Consider the following 13,641-nt stretch of genomic DNA (forward strand, 5'->3'; position numbering starts at 1 on the left):
AAGAAGTATTACAGAAAAGTCTTGCCCTCAATTCCCTGAGGGTGCAGTTAGACCTCCTTCCTGGTGCATCCTGGGATGCAGTGGGCATAGCCTAAGAGGGGGACTGGTGGTAGGAGAGAGGGGCATCCCTCCTGCTGATTTCGGGGCACTTGTCAGGGGGGGCTTCTGCTGCAGCCAGCTCAGCTGATCACAGCAGGAGTATTTTTCCCCCCCCGATCAGCTGAGCCGGCAGATATCTCTGAAGTGCGGCTATGGGGAGTCCTGCCGGCTGAAGATTCCCTTACCGCAATCAGCTGATAGCTAAGGCATAATTCTCTAACCGGCACCAGTTAGAGAATCGGGGAGGGGGGGGGGTTAGGCACCTGTTTGTTATGGCAGAGGTGATTCTCTGAAGTGAAGCACTTCAGTCAAAGGGAAGAACAAGGAAGCTTTAGGGTTGGACGCAGTGGTTCAGCCCTGGCCCAGATAAGGACTTCTTTATGTCTTCCCACCTTGGCCCATGGTGGGCCAGGTCATCCACAAGATCATGACTCATCCAGGACTCGTGATCTCAGTGGCCCCAGACTGGCCTCACTGACCATGTACGTCTTCAGCAGGACAAGAGCTTCAAGCTCCATCTTCATCACAGACTCCTCAATCAGGAGCCAGTCCACATTGAAAATCCACAGCACTTTGGTATTACTGCATGTCTCTTGAGCATACAACCTTAGTTCACAAGAATATTCAGGTGTGGTTATTGCCACTCAGCTCCAGGTTATGAAGCCTTCTACTATGGTGGTCTATGCCAAAGGTTTGAAGGCTATTCAACAGTGGTGTGAAAGTGACCAGGTGGAGCTGCTCCAAGCTCCCATTCTGGTTATCTTTGTTTTCCTATAGGCTGGGCTGGAAAAAAGACCTTACAGTTGCTCAAGGTGCAGGTGGTTGGCCTTTCATGCTTTCAGGCACAAAGTGATAAGATTTTGCTAACGGCTCATCCAGATGTGACTAGTTGAGATCTCCACTAAGCCATCCTTTCCCGTCATGGAATCTTAACCGTTCAAAAGAGCCTCACTAAAGCTCCATATGAACCACTCAAACATACATCCTTTTTAGGCAGTGTTCCCGATAGTGATAGTTTCAGTGAAACATATATTGGAATTGCAAGCTTTCTCCTGTAGAGTGCCCTTTCTCAGAATCATGGAGGTGGGATTAGCTCTTCAGACTGTTTCCGCCTTTCTTTGGAAAGTTGTATCTGATTTTCATGTCAACCAAGAGATTTGTCTGCCTGTTTTTCAAACTACATGCTCAGCCAAGCAGGATATGACATTGAGGAAACTGGATGTGTGAAGTTTTACTTAACTACTTGGAAAGGACCCATAGCTTTTGTCTTTCCAACCATCTGTTTGTGTTCCAGCCAGTCCAGGTGCAGCAGACTGGCATCCAAGGCCTCTATAACCAGATGGACTCACTTGGCCATTTTGCCAGCATATATCACCTGTGGTAAACAGCCACCTGTTTCTATCAAGGTGCACTCGCTCATAAGGGTTGCATCTTCATTGGTGGAGTCTCAGGCAGTTCCTCCCACAGAGATTTGTAGAGCAGCTACTTAGTCTACTCTGCATACCTTCATAAGATTTTATATAGTAGATATGGCAGCTCGAGAGGATGCTGCTTTTGGGTCCTCGGTCTTGTGGGTAGGCTCTTCTGTCCCACCCTAGACGTCAGCCGTTGCTTTGGTACATCACCTAGCATATAGACTCCTGAGTAGATATAACAGAATGAAAAATTAGGTTCTTACCTGGATAATCTTTCTAGATTCCAGGCCTGAAGTTGTTCTCCTGTCAGCCAGATGACTTAAATGTAAAGAAATCCTGTATAAGTAAGTGTATTCCTCAGCCTCTGGTTCCTTTCATGTTAGTGCTTGTTGCACACAACAGGTTGGTTCGCTGTTGCTGCTGTGTTTTAAATTCCTGTTGATCATTGTTCAAATTGTTTTTCTAAATTGCGGAGCATAACAGAATTTTATGATGTCTGTGGGGAAGCTCCCCATACCCCTCCTGCTTTGTATTCTATTCCAGTGGACTGAAATTGCTGACCTGCTGTTAGTGCTCTGTAACTTGTCACTAAAATCGTCTGTAGTACCTGAAGATTGGAGGGTAGCTAATGTTGCGTCGATTTTTAAAAAGGGTTCCAGGGAGATCTGGGAAATTACAGACCAGTAAGCCTGATTTCAGTGCCGGGCAAAATGGTGAAAATAATTATAAAAAATAAAATTGTGGAACATGTAGGCAAACATGATTTAATGAGAGTCACCATGGGTTCAGTCGAAGGTGATCTTGCTTCACCAATTGGCTTGGCTTCTTTGAAGGTATGAATAAACATGTAGATAAAGATAAGCTGGTTGATGTAGTGTATCTAGATCAGGGCTGCCCAAGTCCGGTCCTCGAGATCTACTGGAAGGCCAGGTTTTCAGCATATCCACAATGAATATGCATGAGAGAGATTTGCCTTCACTGCCTTCTTGGTATGCAAATCTCTCTCATACAGATTCATTGTGGATATCCTGAAAACCTGGCCTGCCAGTAGATCTTGAGGACCGGACTTGGGCAGCCCTGATCTAGATTTTCAGAAAGTTTTTGATAAAGTTCTTCATGAGAGGCTCCTGAGAAAATTAGGATAGGGAGTCATGGGATAGGTGGAAAAGTTCAGTTGTGGATTAGGAAATGGTTATCAGATAGAAAATAGAGGGTAGGGTTAAATGGTCATTTTTCTCAATGGAGGATAGTAAACCATGGACTGCCACAAAAGTCTGTACTGGGACTGGTGCTATTTAACTTATTTTTAAATGATCTGGAAATTGGAACGATGAGTGAGGTGATTAAATTTGCAAATGACACTAAACTGTTCAAAGTTGTTAAAACACAAGCAGACTGTGAAAATTGGAAGACTGGGCATCTAAGTGGCAGATGAAATTTAATGTGGACAAATGCATAGTGATGCACATTGGGAAGAATAACCTCAATCACAGTTACAGGATGCTATGCTTGGGGGTTAGTGCCCAAGAAAAGGATCTGGGTGTTATTGTAGACAATACAATGAAACCTTCTGCCCAATATGTGGCGGCAGCCAAAAAAGGAAACAAGATGCTAGGAATTATTAAAAAAGGAATGGTTAACAAGACTAAGAATGTTATAATGCCTCTGTATTGCTCCATGGTGTGATCTCACCTGGAGTATTGCGTTCAATTCTGGTCTCCTTATCTCAGGAAAGATATAACGGCACTAGAAAAGGTTCAAAGAAGAACGACCAAGATGATAAAGAGGATCGAACTCCTCTCGTATGAGGAAAGACTAAAAAGGTTAGGGCTCTTCAGCTTGGAAAAGAGATGGCTGAGGGGAGATAGGATTGAAGACTACAAAATCCGGAGTGGAATAGAACAGGCACAAGTGGATCGATTTTTCACTCCATGAAAAGTTACAAAGACCAGGGGACACTCGATGAAGTTATAGGGAAATACTTTTAAAACCAATAGAAGGAAATATTTTTTCACTTAGAGTATAGTTAATCTCTGGAACGCATTGCCAGAGGTTGTGGTAAGAGTGGATAGCGTAGCTGGTTTTAAGAAAGGTTTGGACAATTTCCTGGAGGAAAAGTCCATAGTCTATTATTGAGAAAGACACGGGGGAAACCACTGCGTGCCCTGGATCGGTAGCATGGAATGTTGTTACTTTTGGGGGTTTTGGACAGTCACAGGGTAGACCCTAGGACTGAGAACGGTGGTAAGAAGACGCCTATGCCTAGAGCTAGGCAAAGGAAAGTATTGTCCCAAAGTGAACCAGTCAGGGAAGGTTTAGTCATGAGCAAGAAAATATCTATTTGTTTTCACCTGAATTAAAGAAACGGGGGGGAACAATATGCAGGTGGAACTAATAGTGCTGAGAATAGTGTTCCTAGGGGGAATGTTTACAAGGCAACTCATAACGTTCATGGGGGACCCAATTCAAGGTGACACCAAGAACATTCTAGTCTCCACTTTAGCCAGGAACAAGCAACATCTGTAGTTCATTATGCTGCAGCTTATAAGGGCCAGTAGCAGTGCTCAGAAAAGAAGCAGCCACTGAACCAACCCACACTGGAGAGGAAACATGGTAGAGAAGGAAGACCAGTTCCTAGGACCCGAAGCAGCATACCTCAACAGAATACACAGGTCAGATCTAACCATATTGATTCTGAAATGTTAGAAGATTTTGGAAGTGACGCTTCTGACAATGAAGAGTATTTAGACCCTGAAGAAGTCATGGACTTTAATGAGGGAAATGCTGAAACTGACCTGTAGAACCATGGAAACTGATTGTGTTTAAATTGAGGTCATGCTGGGACTTTGCCAAATAGCAAACTTAGAAGTTAAAATGGTTTGCTAATTTGTTGGGGAAGTAAAGGGCCTGGCTGCCCCAGTAAACTCAAGTTTGGTGAAAGTTTACATTACATTAGTGATTTCTATTCCGCCAATACCTTGCGGTTCAAGGCAGATTACATAAGATTTATCAGGAGTTACAAGAATTGTAACTTTATATAAGAATTGTCATATGAATTACATAGGAGTTATATAAGAATTGTCAGGAACGTGAGGTAATACATGTTGGGTAAATTAGAAACATTTTAGATTTGAAAGGGGTAGTGGGTGTGGTAGGTAGAGATTGGTTGTGTTACTGTTTGCTTAAAGCCTTGTGAAGGTTCTTGCAAGCTTTGTTTTTCGTAGCCCTGGCAGTAGTCTTTTTGGGATTTTTTTTCCTTTTTGGTTTTCTTTTAGACTGGATTGTGGGTCCTGTGGGGAGGGACCACAACCAACGGTCACTGTGGGTGGAGGTCCCTTCTGCCCTGAGCTCTGCAGTCAGAAGAGCTCAGAGGCAAGATCCTGTCTGACACTGCCAGTAGTAATTTTGAATAAGAAACTGTATGAAAGCATTTTTGAACCAGTTGAATATAGTACTGGAGTTGTAAGCAGAAGTTTGAATAGACTATATTTTTGAAAGCCAAACTTTCTTTGAACCATGAATGTTATTTGGTGTTTTTTTTGAAAATTGAAGTTCCAGATGGAAAAAGTACTTTAAGTTGGAACCAATCCAGGTGTTTTATTACTTGATCTACCACTCCAATTGGGAATTGATTAATCGCTCAGTCAGCGCCGTGTATGTACAAGAAACAACATATTTTGCAGAGATCCAATTCATGGGTTCCTGGTTCCCATTTCTGGCAGTGTTTTCCTTCATTAATTGTTTAGGATTTTATCATAAAGAGTTTTGTTTTAGCATGGGCATACTGAATTTTCCAGTTAGCACCCCTCTTTGTGACAGTGATGTCACTGGAATATTAAAATGTATCTGTCTCCATCATTAGAAAGCTACAGCCTCCTGGTGTTGAATGGTGTAGGAAAATCAGCAGGTAAGAATAATTGTATCTTTGACCTGTATTGTACTGTACAAAATAATTATTGTTTGGTAACAACTCCTGAAACTGGGTTTAGTTCTAGACGAGCCCACCACAAATTTTGACACAAAAAAGCTAAAATATTCTGTAAATAAGATTCTCCATGGACAAGCAGGCATAATAGTCTCGCATTTATGTGCTGTCATCTTCAGAACCAAGTACAGACACTGCCAAGTGCACTATCGCTTGAAATCTTTAGGCAGTTCCCATGCCAGTGCTTTTCCACCCAACTTCACTGTGGGACCATCAGTTCTTTGTTTCCCATTAAAATGGAAACAGAGGATGAACCTTGCTTTGAGCTTTTTGATTTTCTTGACTATGAAGCACCACCAATCCAATGAATTAAAAGTGCCTTTAACAAAGGGTCATGGAAGATACGCTATTTAAGAAGTAGAAGTCAGTTCAGATAGCTCCTAAAAATAATTGACATAATTATAGAATTCAAATGTGTCCAGGTTTTGAGAAAACGCAACTGCAACATCATTCTTTAACTCTAGGAAGAGAAGTAAGAATATTAGACTCTTTTGGAAAATGCATTTTCCAGTCCTCTGTGCTCATCAACAGAATTATGGACTACCAATTCTATTCTTCAATTTATTTGAAATCCTTGCTTAAACAACTTCCAGAGATTGACACATTCCTCCCTCTGGAGAAATTGAAGTAGTTTCAACAATTATGTAAGAACTTGTTCATTGCAAGGAAGTATTATTGTACAATGCCATTTTATTCCTGGACCAGTGGGTTATTTCCCTCTACTCCCCAGGACTTTGTAGGACGCTTCAGAATTTCTGAAACTTAAACCCCTCCCCCTCATACCTCATCACTATGCTAGTATCCCAACTCGCCAGTCTTCCTTCCTACAAACTAGGCTGTAAGAGTCTATCTAATCTAATCTAATCTAAATCTTGGGTTTATATACCGCATCATCTCCGCAGATGGAGCTCGACACGGTTTACATGGTTAGGGAAGGAACGGAACTGTTTGTGTTTTCTTTCACGTAGCTTCAGTATTTTGCGTTCTCGGTTTCATGCTCGTGCAGTGGAGGTTCCCAGCGGGGACATCCTTGACTGCAGACCTTTGAGAAAAGTCTGCTTCTAAGGGGTTCCCTGCTTGTTAATAAGCCCCCTAACAGCCTGCACATCAGACCAGGGCTCAGGGACCGTTCCCTTGGGAGCTTGCTCACCCCAGGTTCATCCGCTAGTGAGTAGAGCGCAGGCTGAGTTGTTCCGTGGAGTGGTGATCGGGATTGGAGCCAGACAGCATTCCTCCACCAGGCGTCTGCGCAGCGTGGCTGAGGGTAATGGAGGGGTCCGGCCGATGGGGCAGTCAGAAAACTTGAAATCCAGATTTCTAGTTCACTGAGGCAAAATATGCCTATTGTTAGCGGTGGCAGGCCCTTTGCACATACTACTACTATTATAATTTCTATAGCGCTGAAAGGCGTATGCAGCGCTAACATACAATAGCTGAAATCGCTAGGATTAGGGGACACACTAACTACATGGGTTAGGGACTGGCTACACGGTAGACTTCAAAAGGTAGTGGTTAATGGTATCCCCTCCAAAACTTCAGACGTGACCAGTGGAGTACCACAGGGCTCGGTCTTGGGCCCGATTCTATTCAACTTATTCATAGGTGATATGACCCAAGGGCTTAGAGGAAAAGTATCTTTGTTTGCCGACGACGCCAAACTGTGCAACATAGTAGGCAAAAGCATTTTGCCTGACAGTATGATGCAGGACCTACTACTACTGGAACAGTGGTCATCGACTTGGCAGCTATGCTTTAATGCTAAAAAGTGTAAAGTAATGCACCTGGGTAAGGGAAATCCATGCAGAACTTACACTCTAAATGGTGAGACCTTGGCTAGGACCACGGCAGAACGTGATTTAGGGGTGATCATTAGTGATGACATGAAGGCTGCCAATCAAGTGGAAAAGGCTTCCTCCAAGGCAAGGCAAATGATGGGTTGTATCCGTAGGGGTTTTGTCAGCAGGAGACCTGAAGTGATAATGCCACTGTACAGATCCATGGTGAGACCTCATTTGGAGTATTGTGTTCAATTCTGGAGGCCACACTACCGGAAAGATGTGCGGTGAATTGAGTCGGTTCAGCGAATGGCCACCAGGATGGTCTCGGGGCTCAGGGATCTCACGTATGAAGAAAGGCTAAATAAATTGCAGCTGTACTCACTAGAGGAACGAAGAAAGAGGGGTGATATGATTGAGACGTTTAAATATGTCACGGGCCTTATCGAGATGGAAGATGATATTTTCTGTCCTATAGGTCATTCAACCACCAGAGGGCATCCGCTGAAAATCAGGGGAGGGAAATTTCGAGGTGATTCCAGGAAATACTTCTTCACAGAAAGGGTGGTCGATCATTGGAACAGTCTACCTCTACAGGTGATTAAGGCCAGCAGCGTGTCAGATTTTAAGAGAAAATGGGACATTCATGTGGGATCTCTAAGGGAGTAAAGTCAGGGGGGTGGGTCATTAGAGTGGGCAGACTTGATGGGCTATAGCCCTTTTCTGCCGTCATATTCTATGTTTCTAGACGGTCCCTGCTCAGAAGAGCTTACAATCTAATTTGGACAGACAGGGCATCTCAGGGTTGGGGAGATTCTGGTAGGAGGAATGATACAATGGTTATAGGTAACTGACAGCAGTTAGTGGGAGTTAAGAGTTGAAAGCAGTTTCAAAAAGTAGGCTTTTAGCTTTGATTTGAATACTGCTAAAGATGAAGCATGACGTATTGATTCAGGCAGCCTGCTCCAGGCATAAGGCGTGGCAAGAAAGAAGGGACGGAGTCTAGAGTTGGCAGTGGAGGAGGAGGGTACAGATAAGAGGGACTTACCCGATGAACAGTGTTCATCGGGGGGAGATAAGTGAAGAGAGATATTGGGGGGCTACAGAGTTCTCACTAATACCTGGCCAAAATCCAAAGAGTAGCAACATTCCATGCTACCGATCCAGGGCAAGAAAGAAGCTTCTCCTATGTCTTAATAACAGACTATGGGCTTTTCCTCCAGGACTTTGTCCAAACCTTTCTTAAAACCAGCTTCGCTATCCGATTTTACCACAGCTTCTGGCAACGTGTTCCAGAGCTTAACTATTCTCTGAGTGAAAAAATATTTCCTCCTATTGGTTTTAAAAGTATTTCCCTGCAATTTATGTCAGTAAGAGGAGTTTGAACCATATTTGGAAAGGGATGGGGAGCCAATGAAGTGAACTGAGGAGAGGGGTAATGTGAGAATAGCGGCTCTTACAGAATATGAGTCATGCAGCAGCATTTTTAAATGGATTGAAGGGGTGAGAGACAGATGCGTTGAAGCCCTGGGAGAAGTATGTTGTAGTAGTCTTAAGTGAGGTGTTGAGAGCATGGTAGTATGTTCAGAGAGGAGAGGTCGGATTTTGGTAATATAGAGGAGGAATCGACAGGTTTTGCTGGTTTGTTAGATCTGAGCAGAGAAAAGAGAGAGAGAACATGGGGATTTCATGTATTTCCTTACTTTAGACAGGTTGCTTCGTCGCAAGTAGCCCAGCATACCATCAACTCAACAGTTCATCTTCTAGAACTGCTCATGTTTGCCATAAACTACCAAAAGTCATGTCTACTTCACTCTCAGACACTAGAATTCATAGGAACTCTCTTGCTCATTACTCTGGATCAAGCTTTTCTACTGAAGCAGAGAGTCAACAATCTCATTCACCTGTGTCAAACAGTCTCTACTCTGCAACACACATCCACATGCCAGATGTTATGCCTTCTCAGCCACATGGCATCAACAGTGTACATCACTCCTTTTGCACGTCTTCACTTCACAATCCCATAGTGGACCCTGAATGGTCTCAATCCACTGGACATCTGTTTACTCACATCCAAGTCAACTTTGGATCTCTATCGCTCTCCAGTAGTGGATGGTGCTACACAATCTTACTCGGGGTCCTCTCTTTTCAGCCTTCACACCACCAAAAACTTCTAACCACAGATACTTTGATGCTATGATGGGGACTTATTTAGCTGGTCTTCAGAATTAAGGAGTCTGGTTTCACCAAGAACAGATCCTCCATATCAATGTTCTGGAGTTACGAGCAATAAAGAATGCTCAACATTTCAAGACCATCTACTACATCAGGTAGTATTTGTATGTATGGACAACCAAGTGGTTATGTTCTATCTGAACAAATAAAGGGCACAGGATCTCTTAAGAACATAAGAACTGCCGTTGATGGGTCAGACCAGTGGTCCATCCTGCCCAGCAGTCTGCTTACACGGCGGCCCCCAGGTCAAAGACCAGTACATCACTTTACACTTATCCACATTGAATCTCATTTGCCATGTCGATGCCCATTTCTCGAGCTTGATTATGTCACGTTGCAGATCTTCGCAAATAAGAACATGAGAATGCAAATAAAAACTACTAAGTCTATTCCCTTCAGTATCTTGAATGTTTCTATCATGTCCCTTCTCAGTCTCCTCTTTTCAAGGGAGAAGAGGCCCAGTTTCTCTAATCTCTCGCTGTATGGCACCTCCTCCAGCCCCTTAACCATTTTAGTCACTCTTCTCTGGACCCTTTCAAGTAGTAAAAAACATAGAAAAAAAACCCCAAAAAAACATAGAAATAGACGGCAGATAAGGGCCACGGCCCATCTAGTCTGCCCACCCCAATGACCCTCCCCTACCTTTCTCTGTGAATAGATCCCACGTGTCTATCCCATTTGGCCTTAAAATCAGGCACGCTGCTGGCCTCAATAACCTGAAGTGGAAGACTATTCCAGCGATCAACCACCCTTTCAGTGAAAAAGAATTTCCTGGTGTCCCCGTGCAGTTTCTCGCCCCTGATTTTCCACGAATTCTTATAAGAGAATCGGTGAAGCGGTAGCGCGAAGATACAATTGACCTCCCCTGATGCAGGAGAATATAAGCGAAACAGGGCCTGTCGGGAGTCTGAGAAATGTTTCCTCCCATGCTTTTGAAGTAATAACAGCGCTGGGAGAAGATTGGACTGTTTGGCTTCGGACCATACCTGGAGGACAGTAGATTATTGAGATAAGTGTGGTTTTTCTCTTTGGACAATATATTATAAGAAATTTAAAGATTTTTGAAAATATGGAGTTTTTATATTTTCAAAAATCTTTAAATTTCTTATAATATATTGTCCAAAGAGAAAAACCACACTTATCTCAATAATCTACTGTCCTCCAGGCATGGTCCGAAGCCAAACAGTCCAATCTTCTCCCAGCGCCGTTATTACTTCAAAAGCATGGGAGGAAACATTTCTCAGACTCCCGACAGGCCTTGTTTCGCTTATATTCTCCTGCATCAGGGGAGGTCAATTGTATCTGTCAATTGTAGTACTGTGTCCTTCTTCATGTACAGTGATCAAATTAAAGAGACTCGACTTGTACACATTTACATATCTCCCTTCTCTCGCCTTTCCTCCAAAGTATACAGATTGAGATCTTTAAGTCTGTTCCCATACGCCTTATGATGAAGACCACATACCATTTTAGTAGCTGTCCTCTGGTCCGACTCCATCCTTTTTATATCTTTTTGAAGGTGCTGCCTCCAGAATTGTACACAATATTCTAAATGAGGTCTCAATAAAGTCTTATACAGGGACATCAATACCTCCTTTTTCCTACTAGCCATACTTCTCCCTATGCAACCTAGCATCCTTCTAGCTTTCGCCGTCACCTTTTCAACCCGTTTGGCCACCTTAAGATCATCACATATAATCACACCTAAGTCTCGTCTCTCAGCACGATTGTCTTGCATGTAATTTTTTCTTCCCCTCAGAACAAACAACTTCCAGAATTCTGTTCCAGACTCTTTTACTCCAATCACATTGTATCAAACACTTTTCTGCTTCATTGGGAGTACAGGTTCCTCTCTGCATTTCCACCGATTTCTCTCATAGGGCAAACTCTACTTAAGCTTTCTCTTGATTGAAACACTATGATCTTCATATCACCTTTTTGACCACACCAAGTTTGGTTTCTACTTTTCCTGGATCTTTGGGCCAGGAAACCATGGAAATTGCAACTGTTTCCAACATTAACTCAAAACGAAGTGTCCCTTCATCCCAACCCCCACTCATTAGCACTAACAGCATGGTTTCTTTCACTGAACAAATAGAGGCAGAAAGCATTTTGCCTGCAGTATATGCCATCACAAAAGCCTCTAGGAACCTTCCACTCAGTGCTGTTACTGCTTCAGGTGGACAAGATTTTCTTTCCGGTGTGCATTGCATTCTCTGGATCCTGTCACATGTCCTCTTTAATTCTGGTCTAAAAACCAATTTGGTTAGAGTTGCTGTTTCCAAGAGAACCATCTCCACTTGGTTAGTGGACTGTTTCTCCTTCACATCTTAAATAATAAAATGCTAGCCGCGCATGCGCACTCGCGCTGCGTGTTCCTTGATCCCTTTTCTGTTAAGGTGTGGCGGCACGAGTGCGCATGCGAGCTTAGTACGTAACTGGTGGGGATGGAGAGAAGCAGCGCTGCTGGACAAGGGGCCGTCCTCGCCCGCCCCAAGACCAGGGCAATCTCAAGGCGCAGTGGCCATGCTAGGGGTAGGGAGGAGGGCTTTGAGGCAGGCGGCTGTTGGTGGAGAGCAGCCCAATGCAGGAAGCGGAGCGGCCAGGTAAACAAAAAAACAACCAACCGAGCGAGCCGGGCCGCTGAGAAAGCGCGGGAGGCCTGGCCCAGGCTGCGGACGGGGACGGAGCTGGGGCGGTGAGCCTTCCCTGTGGATGTCCGCTGAGACGAATAGCTTTCCAGGGGCTATGTTTCGCTCCCTCTGCCACAACTTCCTGTTTCCGGCAGGGCGGGATGCGGCACATGGAAAGAAGTTGCGGCGGAGGGAGCGGGACGTCGAGCGCTGTTTCCACAAAGAGCGCCTCCTGCCCCCCCCCCCTCTCCGGAACGAGTCGAGAAATGGAGCCGGGCCGCCCTCCGCGACAGACCAGAGGAGTCCGAGTCCTTTGCCACTCACCCTCCTTCCCGCGAACCCGACTACCTTGGCGATTCAAGCAGCGTGTGCAGCAGTCTTCACACGCTGCTTCGGGCCCTTCTACTGCCCTGATTTGCTCTGCCGTGTCTCTGATTATGTCATCAGGGACGTGCCAGAGTAAATCAGGGCAGTAGAAGTTTATTAAGTTTAAGTTTATTAGGATTTTATATACCGCCTATCAAAGTTTTCTAAGCGGTTTTACAATCAGGTACTCAAGCATTTTCCCTATCTGTCCCGGTGGGCTCACAATCTATCTAACGACCCGAAGCAGTGTGTGAAGACTGCTGCACACGCTGCTTGAATCGCCGGGTAGGTGGTCGGCTCTGCGGGAAGGGAAGGGGGGTGGAAAGGACTCTGGGGAGAACGTCAGACACCGGCCCTGTACTAACTCCCGTGGACAGGGGGAGCAGGAACAGGTGCTGATGGACAGGGGGGGGTGGAAATGAAGGGAGGCCTATTGCTGGACAGAGGGAGCAGGAAGAGGTGATGATGGACAGGAGGTAAAAAAAGGAAGGGAGGCTTATTGCTGGACAGGGTAAACAGGAAGAGGTGCTGATGGACGGGGGGGGGGAAATGAAGGGAGGCCTACTGCTGGACAGGGGGAGCAGGAAGAGGTGCTGATGGAAAGGGGGAGGAAATGAAGGGAGGCCTACTGCTGGACAGGGGGAGCAGGAAGAGGTGCTGATGGACAGGGGGGGGAAATGAAGGGAGGCCTACTGCTGGACAGAGGGAGCAGGAAGAGGTGATGATGGACAGGGGGGAAAAAGGAAGGGAGGCCTATTGTTGGACAGGGGGAGCAGGAAGAGGTGCTGATGGACACGGGGGAGGGGGGGGAAATGAAGGGAGGCCTACTGCTCGACAGGGGGAGCAGGAAGAGGTGCTGATGGACAGGGGGGAGGTAAAACAAAGGGAGAAGGGCTCCTGCTGGATAAGGGGAGCAGTGAAGGGGTGGTGGTGGACACAGGGGAGGTAAAAAGAAGGGAGAATGGACAGGAAAAAGCGGCTAAGGAGACAGAGAGAGAAAGAAATAAAGACAGACACACGCAAATATTCTAGCACCCGTTAATGTAACGGGCTATAAAGCTAGTCATGCTCACGCGGCGGCCCTCTGGTCAAAGACCAGCGCCTTAACTGAGACTAGCCCTCCCAGCGTACGC

General features: G+C 45.1%; 1 protein-coding gene across 4 annotated transcripts in view; it reads left to right on the forward strand.

Moving 5' to 3' along the window:
• The window catches only part of POLA1 (DNA polymerase alpha 1, catalytic subunit), an 874,681-nt gene that overhangs the window by 434,284 nt on the left and 426,756 nt on the right, over positions 1–13,641 (forward strand). The window lies entirely within an intron of this gene.

Source organism: Geotrypetes seraphini, chromosome 6 (genome assembly GCF_902459505.1).
Source record: "Geotrypetes seraphini chromosome 6, aGeoSer1.1, whole genome shotgun sequence".
NCBI lineage: Eukaryota > Metazoa > Chordata > Amphibia > Gymnophiona > Dermophiidae > Geotrypetes > Geotrypetes seraphini.